Here is a 13787-nt window from a genome sequence, read left to right as displayed (position 1 = left end):
GTTACTTGTTTGTCGTTTGATTTCTAGGATTAATCTGTGAACCCTTTCAGTTCTGCAGCCTCAGAGGACACATTCCTTTGTCACTTTGAACTGAAAAGCTTCTAATTCTGTGCTGTGGTTCAGAGTGTCCACTGTACTGCAGTCCATCACTTAGAAAAGGGCAAATTGGATTAAATAAAAAGCACAATTCTGAGCATTTTCTTGATACAGAAAATACTATTTATTAGCCCCTGCTTCAAGCAGTAACTTTTTTTTTCTTTTGCGATGTTGGGGATGGAACCCTAGGGCCTCAGGCATGCCAGGCGAGCACTCCTCCTGAGTTATGTTCCAGCCACCAGTAATGTTTTTAAGCATTAGTTTGATGAGTTTTCTGTTTAGAAGAATGTCCACAGAAGATGCTAACTTATGAAGGCCAGTTATGTCCAGAAGATTCGTCTGCAAGTCTCTGTTTGAAAGAGTTGTGGCCACCTCTTCCCAGAGCTCTTTCCAGAGGGTGGCGAGCTTCCTGGCCAGTCCTCAGAGCCCTCAATAACCCCGTGTGAGATGGAATCTTTAAAAATGACATTGATCTTGATCCAGATTAACATTAGGTAATTTCACTATGAAAATTCACATCCACTTTGGTTTTCTTTTATAAAATACACCATCCTGTCCTTTTCCAAGAGCATTTGCACATTTGAAAGCCATTATGTTCAAAGCTGCTTTCAATGTGCTGAGAAACCCATGTATCAATTCAGTCAGTCTGATCTGATTATTGGACAGATTCACTTACTGATCACCTAGGGACAGGAGGGGAGTATTTCCAAATAGAAATAGTAGAAATATGGGGTGAGGCTATTATTTATCGTCATTTTGAACAACTAGGAGCCTGTTACAAGCAGCGAAAGGTGAGCTGTTTGCCGGCCCAGGACCTGAGTTCTTGAACGGCCCTGGAAGGAAGTTGGAATGTGTCATTAGTTCCCTTGGATTCCCAGTGGGTCCCCTTACATAACTGGGGCAAACATTGGTGACCCCACTGCTGGTGAAACTGACAGACCCTGTGAACATCCTTGGCGTGGACACAATCTCCTTAGAGGATAGGGCGTGTGAGTGTGGCAACCTCAGCTGGGGTTTTGTACTCAAGAGGACATGAGGTTATGGACTCTCAGGCTGCTGGATCTGAAAGGCCCCCACGTTAGCGCACACCCAAGGCCCACCAATCTCCTTTTCTGAGAGGGGCTTCGTAAAATGCAGAATGACTGACATAAAACGGGCAGAATCATGCACAACATACTCTGCCATTGATTGAACACATTTCTTAAAGAGGTTTTGATAGATCATACTACGGAGCTGGTGGGAAGTAACTTAGGGCCATATGAAGAAAGCCCCTGAAAATGTATGCAAGAGTGGATCATGGCCATTCATGTAGCTATTAATACTGGGGCCTAAACATTGATTTTCAGTCAGCAAGCATTTAGTATCTTACATTGCCAGAATGTCGTGTGAGCTCATGCCCACAGGAGATTTGGGCCACCAGAGAGCTTTAATTTTAGGTAAAATGTGCAGAACTCACCAAGAAGTCAATCGATTTTATAGCATATTAAGTTGCGGAGGATTAAACACACCACGTGGGCACGTCACGGGAACACTGAAGGCACAGCTGGAGTTTGTCCTGCTTCCCAGTGTCTGCAGAACTCCGTGGAATGTTTGCCTCGGTGAAATAAGCGCATCCCAGGAACATGCACCTAAAGGTCAGCAATTCAGAGGGAAGCCCATCAGAAATTGACATTAACATTACTCAGGACAAAGGCTGGCCATGGGTGACATTCGTTGCGGTTCCCTGGACTTGTGCCTCTGCAGTCGGACATGGAGGGATTTTTCCCCCGAGTACATTGCTGCACTTGGCAGTCTGTCCTTCGCCCTCATGGTCTCGCCTGCCTCATTTGCTTCAGCTGGCCCTCCCTGCTGCTCGTGCAAGGTCATTTTAATCCTGGCCATGTGTAGGAAAGACAGGGACATTATTTGCAGGTGATTGAGGTATGAGGCCTACAGCCAGCGTTTCTTTTCCTTTCAAGATTCTGACTAGGGACTTTGATGACTGTTCTACACAGAGCGTAAGTGCCTACCAGGGGATGGAGCCGCGGCTCACAGGGCCCCCTTCCCTGGCCACCAGGACCCCCTCCTGCCAACACTCCAGACACCCCAAAATGTCAGTGTCTCTGACTCAGCAGACTTTCTCTTCCCTGTGCCTAGAAATGACCCCACTGCCCAGCCTCCCCACTGCCTCTGCCCTGAGTGCAGGCTCCTGTGTGTCCTGCCCACCTCTGCCGGAATCAGGAGCAGTTTTTCCCTGTGCCTGGTGCATGGCCCTCAGTAACTATGACCAAAATAATGAACCGACCCCATATTTGTCCTGCAAATCTCTATGTGAATGTCTCTTCCCCTGAAACTCACTGCCAGCCACTCCTGCAGGGTGTCCCCTCATGCCCATCCTTCTCTACCGTGATGTGTACATCCTTTTCAGGACCACCTGTGAAGAAGAACGTGCCCACCACGGTAGGCTTGGGGTGGCATGGGGGGGGGGCTTCCGAAACAAGAAAGGGACAAGAGAAGGGGCAGCACAGGCCCTTCTCCAAGGGGCACCCTCCATCCTCTGCCAGCCCCACGGGCAGGTGCCAGGCTGGCCTTGCTCCCACCCTGGCCAGCTAAGACCTCTTCCACCCTCTGCCACCCACTGGAGCAGATCCCAATGCCCTGCAGACAAGCAGGGCTGGGGAGAGAGAGAGCAGACTTAGGGAGAGCAGGGCCGCTCCACCCAAGGCCAGGCTCCTCCAGTCTGGACAGGACTGGTCATCAAGGAAGGTGGTACAGCCTGAGGACGAGTGTCCACTTCCTGGCTGCCCCCAGCCCAGGGCAGCAGCGCCCCCTCCTGCCTGTGCTAAGGCCATCTACTGGACCTGAGGAGGGAAACGCAGTGGGGGAAGGAGAGGGGAAGTGGGTGTTGCAGAAGTTTGCGGTTCTGTGGAGAGCAGCAGAGGACACTGCGCCAGAGAAGGAGATTTTTGAGTAAAGGCCTGAAAGAGAGGAGGGAGAAACCCTGGATGGGTTGTGGGCGTCTAGGAAGAGGGCATCCCAGGCAGAGGGGAACCCAGGAAGCCATCAGGCATGGAGGGCGGTGCCTGGCATGGTCCCACTAGGAGGCCAGGCTGGCAGGTGCAGGAGGGCTGGGAAGTGAAGCCTGGAGGTGACATCCAGGCATGCGGGGTGTATGGGAGAAGGCAAGGGGCCCACTGGTGACCTGAAGAGCTTTCAGGCCTTCCCAGGCTCTGCAGGACTGCTGCAGGATCCCCTGAGTTGGAGGGGACAAGATTGATGGGAAAGATGTGAGTTTAGGTTCTGGGGTTGTGATGGACACAATGCTAAGTGGCCCCTAAGATTCCCACCCTCCATGCCTGGGGTGGACAGCCCCTGTGTAACCCTCTGCCTCTGAGTGTGTGCAGAACCTCTGACTGCAGTGAAGGTGACAGCACTCGGCATTGTGTCCTTTCTATAGCAAAAGGGACTTTGCAGATGTGATTAAGATCTGCAACCAGTAGACTTTGAGTTCATTAGAAGGAAGATTGCATCTGGTGGGCCTGGCCTAATCAGGCACACTGTGAAAGAGGACCAGAGCAGCAGCAGGTGTCCTCTGCTCACTGAAAGGAAGCAGTCACAGGGATAATGGAGGGACCCTGTGGCAAGCAAGAAAGGGCCCGGAGGTGACCTCTCGGAACTAAGAACAGTCCAGCCAGCAGGAACAGAGCACCTCAGTCCTACAACCACAAGAAATGAATTCCAACAACTATGTGAGTTTGAAAAAGAAACCTGAACCTCAGTCTAGACTGCAGGTCTGGCTGCTCCCTTGACTTCAGTCTGATGAGACCCTGAACAGAGGAACCATCCAACCCACACCTGGACTTCCAGCCCACAGGAACTGAAATGGTGACTCTGAAAACTAATAGAAAGTCTGCTCTAGCAATAGAAAACGAATATAGAATCATCATTTCAAAAGGGCAGTAGCCTCTCATCCAGGCCAGGCTCACAGGGACACAAGGCCAGCCCAAGACCTACACCCCTGGAGCAGAGTGTGTGTCCTGGTGAGCCCTGAGCCCTCAGCTCTAACGGACCTGAGCTCTCCAGTGATTCCCGTGCGTTCTGCTCCAGGTCATGTTGATCAGACACTGATTTCTTGTCTCCTTTTCAATGGATGACTTATGAATATATTTTAGAATTTATAGCAGTTTCTTTCCTAAGCAACTTTGCAAAAAGACACAGCCGTGAATTTATTTTTTGAAAATGGCAGGACACGCCTGGTAAAGCATTGTCATAAGCATGCAAACAGGAGTCGTCGTGATTTTAAACATCAAGCTTCCCATAGTTACTTGACCTAGAAAAGGGGGGGTACAGATGACATCACACAGACTATTGCCATATTTCAGTATTTCACGCAATACTCATTCAGCAAGTATCCCTGGAGCACCCAGATGTGCCAGGCACCAATCCCAGAGTTGGCAGTAGGGTTCTCTAGAGAGTCAGCTCAGGAGGTCACAAGTCTAAAACCAAGGGGTCAGCAGGGCTGCGTTCCTTCTGTAAGCTCAAGGGCAGAATCGGCTTCCCTGCCCTTCTCAGCATCTAGAAGACACCACCATCCTGGGCTCTGGCCTTGCATTACCCCAACCCTCACTTCAGGTGTCTATTTTAATCACCCTCTAGTCACCCTGTTGGGAATGGAGGAACCCCTGCCCTGTGATTCTGGGAAGCTGAACAGATAACAAGCAACTCTGGTGAGATCGGCAGCAGTTTATTAGCCACATAGACTCCCGGCCTGGGGGGTGAAGGGGAGGAAGAACACCACACACCACATAGGGCCACATGGGTATGGTCCCCCAGACAGACTGGCCCAGCAGGGACTTTGGAATCAGGCTATCCTAGTCCATTCCCGCTGCTATAACAAAATAGCCGAGACGGAGTAGTTGATTAAGAAGTGAAATTTATTTTCTCAGAGAACCAGGAAGTGGAAGGACAAAGCACCAGCAGGCGTGGTGTCTGGTGAGGGCTGCCTTCTGCTTCCACCATGGCACCTCTTGCTGGTCTTTCATGGGGGGAGGAGCACCACATCTTCACGTGGCAGATGGCCAGGAGTGCTGAACGCTGGGTGATGCCTGTTGTAAGTTCCTTAACCCCATCCAGGCAGGGATTCCTCATGACCTGATCACCTCTTAAAGGCACCCCCTCTTAATGCCATCACCTTAGTTTCAACATCTGAATTTTGGATACATGCAAACCATACCAGCTCCTCCTCCTCAAGCTAGTCCACTGGGCCCCAGGTTCTGACATGGGCAGATGTTCAAATCACAGCACAGTCTTCATAGTTTTGAGGAGGGGGTTGACCTTTGGCCCTGGAGAGAATGTGACTCACAAGTTCAAAATTCCATGCTCTGGGAGGGAACTGAAACATACTGCTCAGGAATGAGCAGGAACGGATCCTGTCTGTTGGTTGAGGGGTGTTGTTCAGCTGAAGGACCTTATTCACAGGAGCAAGCGGTGAGGGGGACTTGCAGTCAGGCCATCAGAGGCTCTTACAATTTTATCCCATGTGCAGGCAGCACACGATACTGAGTCTCATGTCTTAAACCACTCTCACATCTCCTACCGGTGTTAATCCCCCCACTTGTCTCTGATAAGGACACTTAATGAGCAATGAGCCCACCCAGATAACCCAAGATAATCTCCTCATCCCCCGATCCTTAACATAAGGCCCCTTTCACCATGTAAAGTCACACATTCACAGGTTCCTAGGATTAGGACATGATTATCTTTGGAGGGACCTTATTCAGCCCACCACACAGGTTGCTGGGACGGTGCGTGACTTTAGATGGCACTCAGGGAAGAACTCTGAGTGACTGTAGAGTTCAGCTATTTGAAAACTCCAACAAGCCTCTTAGAAGAAACAGCCATGCATACTCCTGGGGAGGGAAGAAAGCTTGGTGTGCTTGCAGAACAGGAAGGAAGTGGTACCAGCCGAGCTCACCATGAGAGAAGCAGGCAAGGCCAACACAGGTGCCCAGGCCAGGGGGAGGCGGGGTGTTACCCCCCCCTGCATGGGAAGGTAGGGGAGGGTCTTAAGCTTGGGAAGAATGTGGCCCAATTCATGTTTTGATGACCATTCTCACTGCCATATGGGCACTGGGCACAGGAGGACAAGACTGGAGCCCAGGAAGACAGTTTGGAGAACCTTGCTGAAGCCCGGGGAGGGGTGATGGGAATAGGCTAAGAGAGATGGAGACGGTGAAAAGTCTGAGTGGGGACAGGTCTGAGAGGATGATTAATTATCACAGATCATCTGGGTGGGCTCAATGTAATCCCAAGGGTCCTTATATGTTGGGCTGTTTGTGTATATATTGGAGTTGGGGGAACATTGTCACAGTTAAAAAAAAAAAGGCTGGGCATCAAAAATGACTAGTATTTGACTTAAACACAGGATGAATGATAACATCATTAACCCAAATGCAGAAGACTAACAAATTATCCCAGAAATCAGCGGCTTAAAACAATCTACATTTCTTATCTCATGGTGTCTGTGAGTCAAGAATTTGGCACAGTTTACTTGAAAATCTCTTGTGTGACTGCAATCAAGGTGCAGGCCTTGGGTCTCTCACAGGCTGGACCGATAGTAGTGACCAGGACGATGGTCATTGCAGGGTTGTGATGGTTAATTTGAATTGTCAACTTGATTGGATTAAGAGATACCAAGGATTAAGGGGCTTATGGGTATGTCCTGAGGGTGTGTCTAGGATTGATTGGCATGTGGGATAGCCAACTGAAATGGAGATCCTCCCTAAGCATGGGCAGCACCGTCCAATAGGATTATGGCTTGGATGGAATAAAAGTTGGAAGAACAAGGAAGCAGCAGCAGGCGCAAACTCGATTCTTCTTGAACGTGTTCTTGTTTGCTGCTACAATCATCTGAGGATATCAGACTTGACAGTGATTTTCCAGAGGCCTTCGGTCTCACACTAGGGTAGCAACATTGATCCCTCTGATTCTGGAGCTTTAGCCTCTTGAACTGTGCAGCTACTGGTTCTTCCAGCTTTCCAGCCAGCAGATGGCCACTGTGGACTATCCAACTTCCAGTTGGGTAAACCAACTTCATAAGTCCCCTTTTTATAATTCTACTTCCTGTGAATTCTGTTCCTCTAGAGAACCCTGACTAATACAAGGGTCCAAGTGAGGCAGGAGCCCTCTGGTAGGTGGAGGGCACCCTCTGTTCCTTGTCAGATGGCCGTCTTCAGAAGGACCAGAGAATGCTAGCAAGGTGTAAGTCACAATTTTTGGTAACCAAATCATAGAAGCAACTCTATCACATGTTCTGCCAACACCGTCTCTTCATTCACAGCAACTCACAAGTGCACACTCCAGGGGAGGGAGTTGTGTCTATGTGCCTGATATACACAAAGGCATGGATATCAGAAGTCCAGGGTCACTGGACCCATGGCAGGAGCTGCTGATCATAGAGGGGCCTGACTTGGACCATGCAAAGTTGGAGATGCCTCTTGACATAGTGGACAGAAGGACCTATTTGTATTAAGTTCCAAAGAGATCTGAGCTGGAGAAATGAATCTAGGGGTCACCAACATGCAGGTGGAGTCAACGCTACATGACTGGAATGTTCCACACTCCAAGCAAGGGCTCCCAGGGGCCAAGCTGAACTCTGGGCCAAGCCCTAACCCTCCCAGGACCCACTTGCTTGGTCTCTGCAACAGAGCTGGGAAGAAGAGGAGCTCCAGGAGGGAAAGCTACACTGAGCCAATTCCTCTGCTCCAGGCTGGAGAGGGTTTCCCTCCACTTACAATGACAAGGAAGTCCTCACCTCTCAGTGAGAACTGAGGGACTTTTAATGATTTCATTAATTTCTTTCACAGCCTGGAGAGCCAGTAACTTGTGGGAAATGTCACCAGCAGCTGCATTTTGGAAGAACGCTGTATGAGTTGCATAAAGTGTCTTTGAAACAGATAAACTTAAAAGACTTCTTTCTTCCTTGAGGGTTCTTTCTACGTTTTCTCACACAGGAGCTGGTGCCTGGTGAGCGGGTGGCTGCAAGAGCACTGTAGCACAAAGGTACAGCTTGCCTTTACGATGCCAGGCACTTGGCTAAAACTGTCCTGTAGCTTCATGTCCCGTTTAATCTGCATACCAACTCCATCAGATAGTGTTCTCCCCCCACAATTTTACCTTTGGGAAAAAATGAGGCATGGGATTAAAGTAACTTGCTGCAGGTTGCAGAGCCAGGAAGTGACAGAGATAAAATTTCAGACCACATTAATCTGACTCCAGGGCTCTTACTCCCATCACACCCTGCAGCCTCTCTAGCACTGATGGTTGTGGCTGTCACTGTGCAAAGATGGTGCTCAAAGAGCCATACCTGCCAGCATTCATGCTCTGGTGAGCCTACTGCCACAGTGAGTCTGGGTTGGCTCTGAGCCTCCACTTACCCAGCAGATGGTTGTAGAAGTGACAGTCCCATTCTGGGCCTGAGAAGGCCTGGTGGGCTCTGTTTCTGTAGTTCTGCATCCAGCCGTAAGAAGTCCGACCATGTTGCCTTGGGTGTTACATTTTCCACACATGAATTTGAGGGGACTCATTTGAACCTTGATATCATCCATATTTCCTGGTCTCAGTGATAAGCACCCCATCCATTCAGTGACTCCAGCTACAGTCATGAAGATATCTTGTCCCCCACTCAGTTACTTACCCATACTGGACTGGGGTACAGTGACTTGGCTCAGGACCTCTGACTTCCCAGGAGCCTGCACTGGGAACTTCCTGTGGAAAGGTGCAGCTCAAGATTGCCCAGTTTCTATGGTGACACCTTGCTTAAAGAAGTTCTGTGCAAGGCACATGGGACTATCAGTCTTGACCCTGAGGTCAGACGCCAGCTGCCAGGGGTAGAGAATTATGAGCTCAAAAAGATAATCATAATTGGCTGCCAGTACTCCACCCTTCAGCCTGCCTGCTTTGCAGAAACTTTCTCACAGAAAACCTTTTTGATGATAAAATCCTATATAATAAATGTGGCAAGCTAGCTCTGGGTCATTGTTCCTCCACCAGAGGACAGTGTCCCACTGGTCCCAGCTTTGTCTGTTTGTTTGTTTGTCTTTTCTAATCCCCCATCACCTCTCGATGGTTTCTGAATTAAAGGTGCGGGTGGCGGCACTGATCGTTCTCTCTTCTGTCTTTAGGACGCGCCCGCTATGCTCCACCCCCAGAGCTACTTCATGAATTCAGCCCCTCATCATTTCCCACCTTCTTATAAGCGAAACCTCTCCATCGTCCTCCAGTGGGCCCTCTGAAGTGTCGAGTGTATGTATGTCTGATCATACTCAATGGTCAAGGTTGGTCTCCTAACGTGCACCCATGACCCAGGGGAGCCGCTTCTTGCCTCCCAGGGAGACGGCAGGCACAAGGGGCCATCTGCACTTCTCTGGGGACGCCCTGCTTCCCTGGCTCATGTCTTCTCCTGCCACGCCTAGGTCCTTCTTGTCCTTTGGGGACCTTTGTTGGACCCCTGCCAGTCCCTTCTCCACGTCCCTCTCTGGGTTCCAGTGAAGCCATTGCCCCCTCACCCTGTCACCTGAACTTCACTACAACAGCTCCCCTGCACCGCTCTCCACCCTTGGCCGAGGTGTTCACCTTACTGGTCTCCGATTGTCTCTGATTGCTCATCCCCTAGAAGAATGCTGGGAATGGAAGAGCAGCTCAATGAATAACTGTGGGACGAATCCTTCCACTCAACTCATTCCTTTTCTTTAACTCTTTATAAACACAGATCTCCCCAAACACCACTGGGCGGCACTGGGTCTGTGTGGGTGGTGGGACCTAAGGCGAAGCAGGTGAGACACATAAATATTTTATAGGGATTGTTTTCTCAGTGGTGGCGACGAGTGCAAACATGGAAACCCAAGCCTGGCTTTCCCCCGGTGCTGCCGGGACCAGCTGCTTCTCATCCTCTGGGCCCCCCGGCTCTGTTCACGGTGTAATCTGCCCAATCTAGAGGGTCCGTGGGGTTGAGCTGAAGCAGGAAATCTAAGTGGCGAGAAAACATCTGAAAGAGATGATAAATATAGAAACCTAGCAAATCTAGGTTTCTAGAAAAATCTAAAACCTAGCAATTTTAGGAAAGGTTGTTCCTTGAGATCTGTAGGTCCCAGTTGGAAGAGCAGGGACAGAGGGAACATTTATGAGTACTGACCTGCTATACAGAACCACTGTGGCCACATGATCCTGAATGCACAAAGGTAATTCATTCCTCAAGGATTTCCTGTAGGGATCCAAGAACAAAATAATCCCCCAGCAGAGCATTTGACATACAAGCACTTCTACCAACTACCTGGAAAAGGTTTATATGCTGAAATCACTTCTAGACAATACTCTATAAAATAGACTGCTGTTAAAAACCCTTTTGTTGGGCTGGGGATGTGGCACAAGCGGTAACATGCTTGCCTGGCATGCGCAGGGTGCTGGGTTCGATCCTCAGCACCACATAAAAATAAAATAAAGATGTTGTGTCCACCTAAAACTGAAAAATAAATATTAAAAAATTCTCTCTCTCTTAAAAAAAAATTGAGAACTCACTGCCTTGCTGTATGATTCAAGCAGTTAGTTCCATGCACTTCAGAAGTTCCAGAAACTTGGAGTTGAAAACTCTGAGTGTCTTAGAGATGAGGACGACGAGAGAAGATGCCCCAAGCCTAGTCCTTCTCAGGGATTCAGTCTGCTCTGGCCCTTCTTGAGCTGCAGTAACCAGCAAGGACATCGGCATTCCCCTGCCTCACTTTGTTTCAGGTGAAGATTGGGACGGACAAATCTGCACGGACCACTCAGGACTCGTGGATGAAGCGAGCGCAGGTAGACAAGCCTCTCAGCTCCTAGGGATGTGGTGGGAACTAAAGGACCTTTGTTTGCAACCTCAGTGTCTAACGTGCCTGGGTCCCTGAGGCCTGGGTAAGATGGCTCAAGCCCCCATTGCAGGGCTTTTGAGAGACCCAAAGCCTGGCGCCATGACCACGGATTCCTATCCCACACTTTCCCTAACGGCCTCTGACTCTTTGGGCTTCCACCCGCCACAGTGTTGCCCATCATCCATTCTTATGTGAAATTAAAAGGGGAGAGAATCTTTGGCCTTTTTTTTTCTTTATTCTTAATGGCTTTGCTGGGATCTAATTCACATACACACAATTTGCTCATTCGATGTGTGGACTTCAATGGTTTTTGGCATAGTCACAGATATGCCCAACCATCATCACCACAGTTGATTTTGGAACACTTTCATCACCTCCAAAACAAACTCTGAATACTAACACCCAGAGTAGCCATCACCCCCTGTCTTCAGCCCCTCCCCAACTTTACCAGCCCACCCCTAAGCTACCGCCATTCTGCTTTCCATCTCTACAGATTTCCCTATTCTGGACTTTCAGAAGAAGGGGATCATACAACATGTGATCTTTGGTGACTGATGACTTTTCACTCAAGATAACATTTCCAAGGCTCATCCATGTCATAGTTAATGCTTCTCACGTCTTATGACTGAATAATATTCCTCTGAATGCTTATGCCACCTTATGTCCATCCATTCACCTGTGGATGGACATGTGGGTGGTTTCCATAAAATATTAATCATACTATTTTGAATAATGAACACTTGTGTCTGTGAAAACATGTTCTCACTTCTCTCGGGGTGCACACCTAGGAGCGGAAGTGCAGGTAATGTGGACACTTCCTGTTGTCCACAGCAGCTGCAGCACTTTGCATTCCCTCCAATGGTGCTTGAGGGTTCCCACTTGCACTTGCTGTGATCCCACTTTCTTCCTGGCCCTCTTAGTGTGCAGTGGTGTTTCCGTGTGGTTTGGATTTGCATCCCCCAGTGACGAGAGATGTCAAGCATCTTCCTCTGCGCCGATTGGGCATGTGTTTGGGTTTGAGAGGAAGGGTCTCATCTTGCAGAACATTCTACCACCTCCTCCGGCTCCTCCTCTACCTTCCTAAATCCCTCAGACACACACTTAAGGGCCCAACTCTTCTACTCCCTTACACGGGGTAGCTCCCCCTTCCTCTGAAGGCCCCATGCCAGTCAACACAAGGGCTCAGGAGCTCGGGTAGGCTTACCTGGCCAGGGCAGAACTTTTCACACCTGCTTAGGTGAGAATTCCTCCATCCTCTCAGATCTGTGCAAGGAGCCTGGGAGGGGGGCTGACTGGTGGGGATCTGTTTGGGTGAGTGTATTTACTGTTTGGGGTGCTGCCAGTGAAAGGTTAATAAAATAGGTACTTGTCACTCCGTTTTTCTATATGCATAACAAAACACTGTTTGCTAATCTTGTTCCCAGGATGTGCTGTCCCCAACTGTGAACTGTTTGCTAATCTTGTTCCCAGAATGAGCTGTCCCCAACTGCCAAACTACAAAATGTAACTTTTCTCCCTGCCCTCTCCAAGGAAAGTATATAAGCTCTGCTTAAGCTGTTCTCAGGGCTCTATCTCTCTTTGCTATAGAGAGCTCTGGGCCCTAGCATGCTGGTCTCCAAATAAACCCTCCCTCTGCTGTTGCATAAGACAGTCTCTGTGGTCTCTTCCTCCGACGTTTCGCCGGACCCTTACACCAGTTCATAAGGTAAGGTGCTCTTCTAGAAATTCAGAGGGAAGGAAAGCATTTGGTAGCAGACATTGAAATTCTAGACCCTCAAACAGCCTACTTTTCCTAAGAATCTATTGCCCATAAAGTAAAACAGGTGGTTTTCTAAAGACGAGGAGGAGCTCCTGGAAGGTGAGACTTGCCTGCCCCTGATGGTAACCATGGTGACGTTTATATGGCTAGGTCAGACATTCTAGAGCGGCGCTTGTTAATGGAGCCACTGTGGCTTAATAAGGACTCTTGTGACCTCTGATCCTGTGTCATTTCTGCCCCTGGCTGAGTTCCAGGCTCCGGCTGGTGCCCCGAGCCTCTCACTGCATTTCACATGTGTCAGTGCAGAACAATGGACAGCGGGTCCTCCGTGCTGTCTTGTTGACTGATGGAGGGACCCACAGGTCAGGTCGTCAGGCAGAGTCAGGTGAGTGAATGCGGGGGAGGGGGGGATGCACTGTCCTGTTACAGCACCGGTAGGCAAAAGAGAGAATGATAGCAAGTACCCCCAGGTAAGTCCACACCCCAGGGAAGGACGTCGTGTGTCCTGGGATGAAAGATCATTTTTTTCCTGAATTTTGGTGCCAAGAGACAAGAAACTAACAAGCTGGGTAACTGGCAGATGGGCTAATAATCTTCAGACCTGTTTGTTGGACTCCTGAATTCGTTCCCCCACTCACCCATTTGTTCTCTGAGCAGTTACCGACATTGAAATTGTCTGCAGTCCTGGGATGAGGTTGATTAGTCTTTATGATGCAGCCAGCACTGAATAAAAGAGGAGCCAAAGGGAAAGACTGGGCCATTCTTCCCGAGAGCACTCAAGCAAGGCTCCATTAGCAAGGTGATTCTCACGGAAAGGCAGGGGTCTGCCCACAGCAACCAAAAAGGAAAAGCTGTTGGCCTCAGAGCAAAGGCTTGTGGAAATGGTTTTCAAGTCCTCTGTCTCCCATTTCCATGGCATCCGTAGGAATATTGATTCCTACTCTTAAGATTTGCCTCTTCCAGTCCACATCCATAGGCTGGTGACAACATCAGGTTCAAAACCCAATTAAAAATGTGGGGATGGCCCAGGGCTTACAGATGCTCTGGGCTAT

At 49.3% G+C, this 13787-nt stretch overlaps 1 long non-coding RNA gene across 1 annotated transcript; it reads left to right on the top strand.

Moving 5' to 3' along the window:
* Nucleotides 1-8084: 8084 nt before the first annotated feature.
* LOC308653507 lies at nt 8085-11793 on the top strand. The gene is made up of 3 exons (XR_014023058.1): nt 8085-8136; nt 9258-10923; nt 11470-11793. It is a non-coding gene; the product is annotated as an uncharacterized lncRNA (long non-coding RNA).
* Nucleotides 11794-13787: the final 1994 nt, after the last annotated feature.

The sequence above is a fragment of the Spermophilus citellus genome, assembly GCF_964194105.1.
Source record: "Spermophilus citellus genome assembly, chromosome: 7".
NCBI lineage: Eukaryota > Metazoa > Chordata > Mammalia > Rodentia > Sciuridae > Spermophilus > Spermophilus citellus.
Note: the sequence above shows the minus strand (reverse complement) of the source record. Positions and strands in the feature narration are given on the sequence as shown.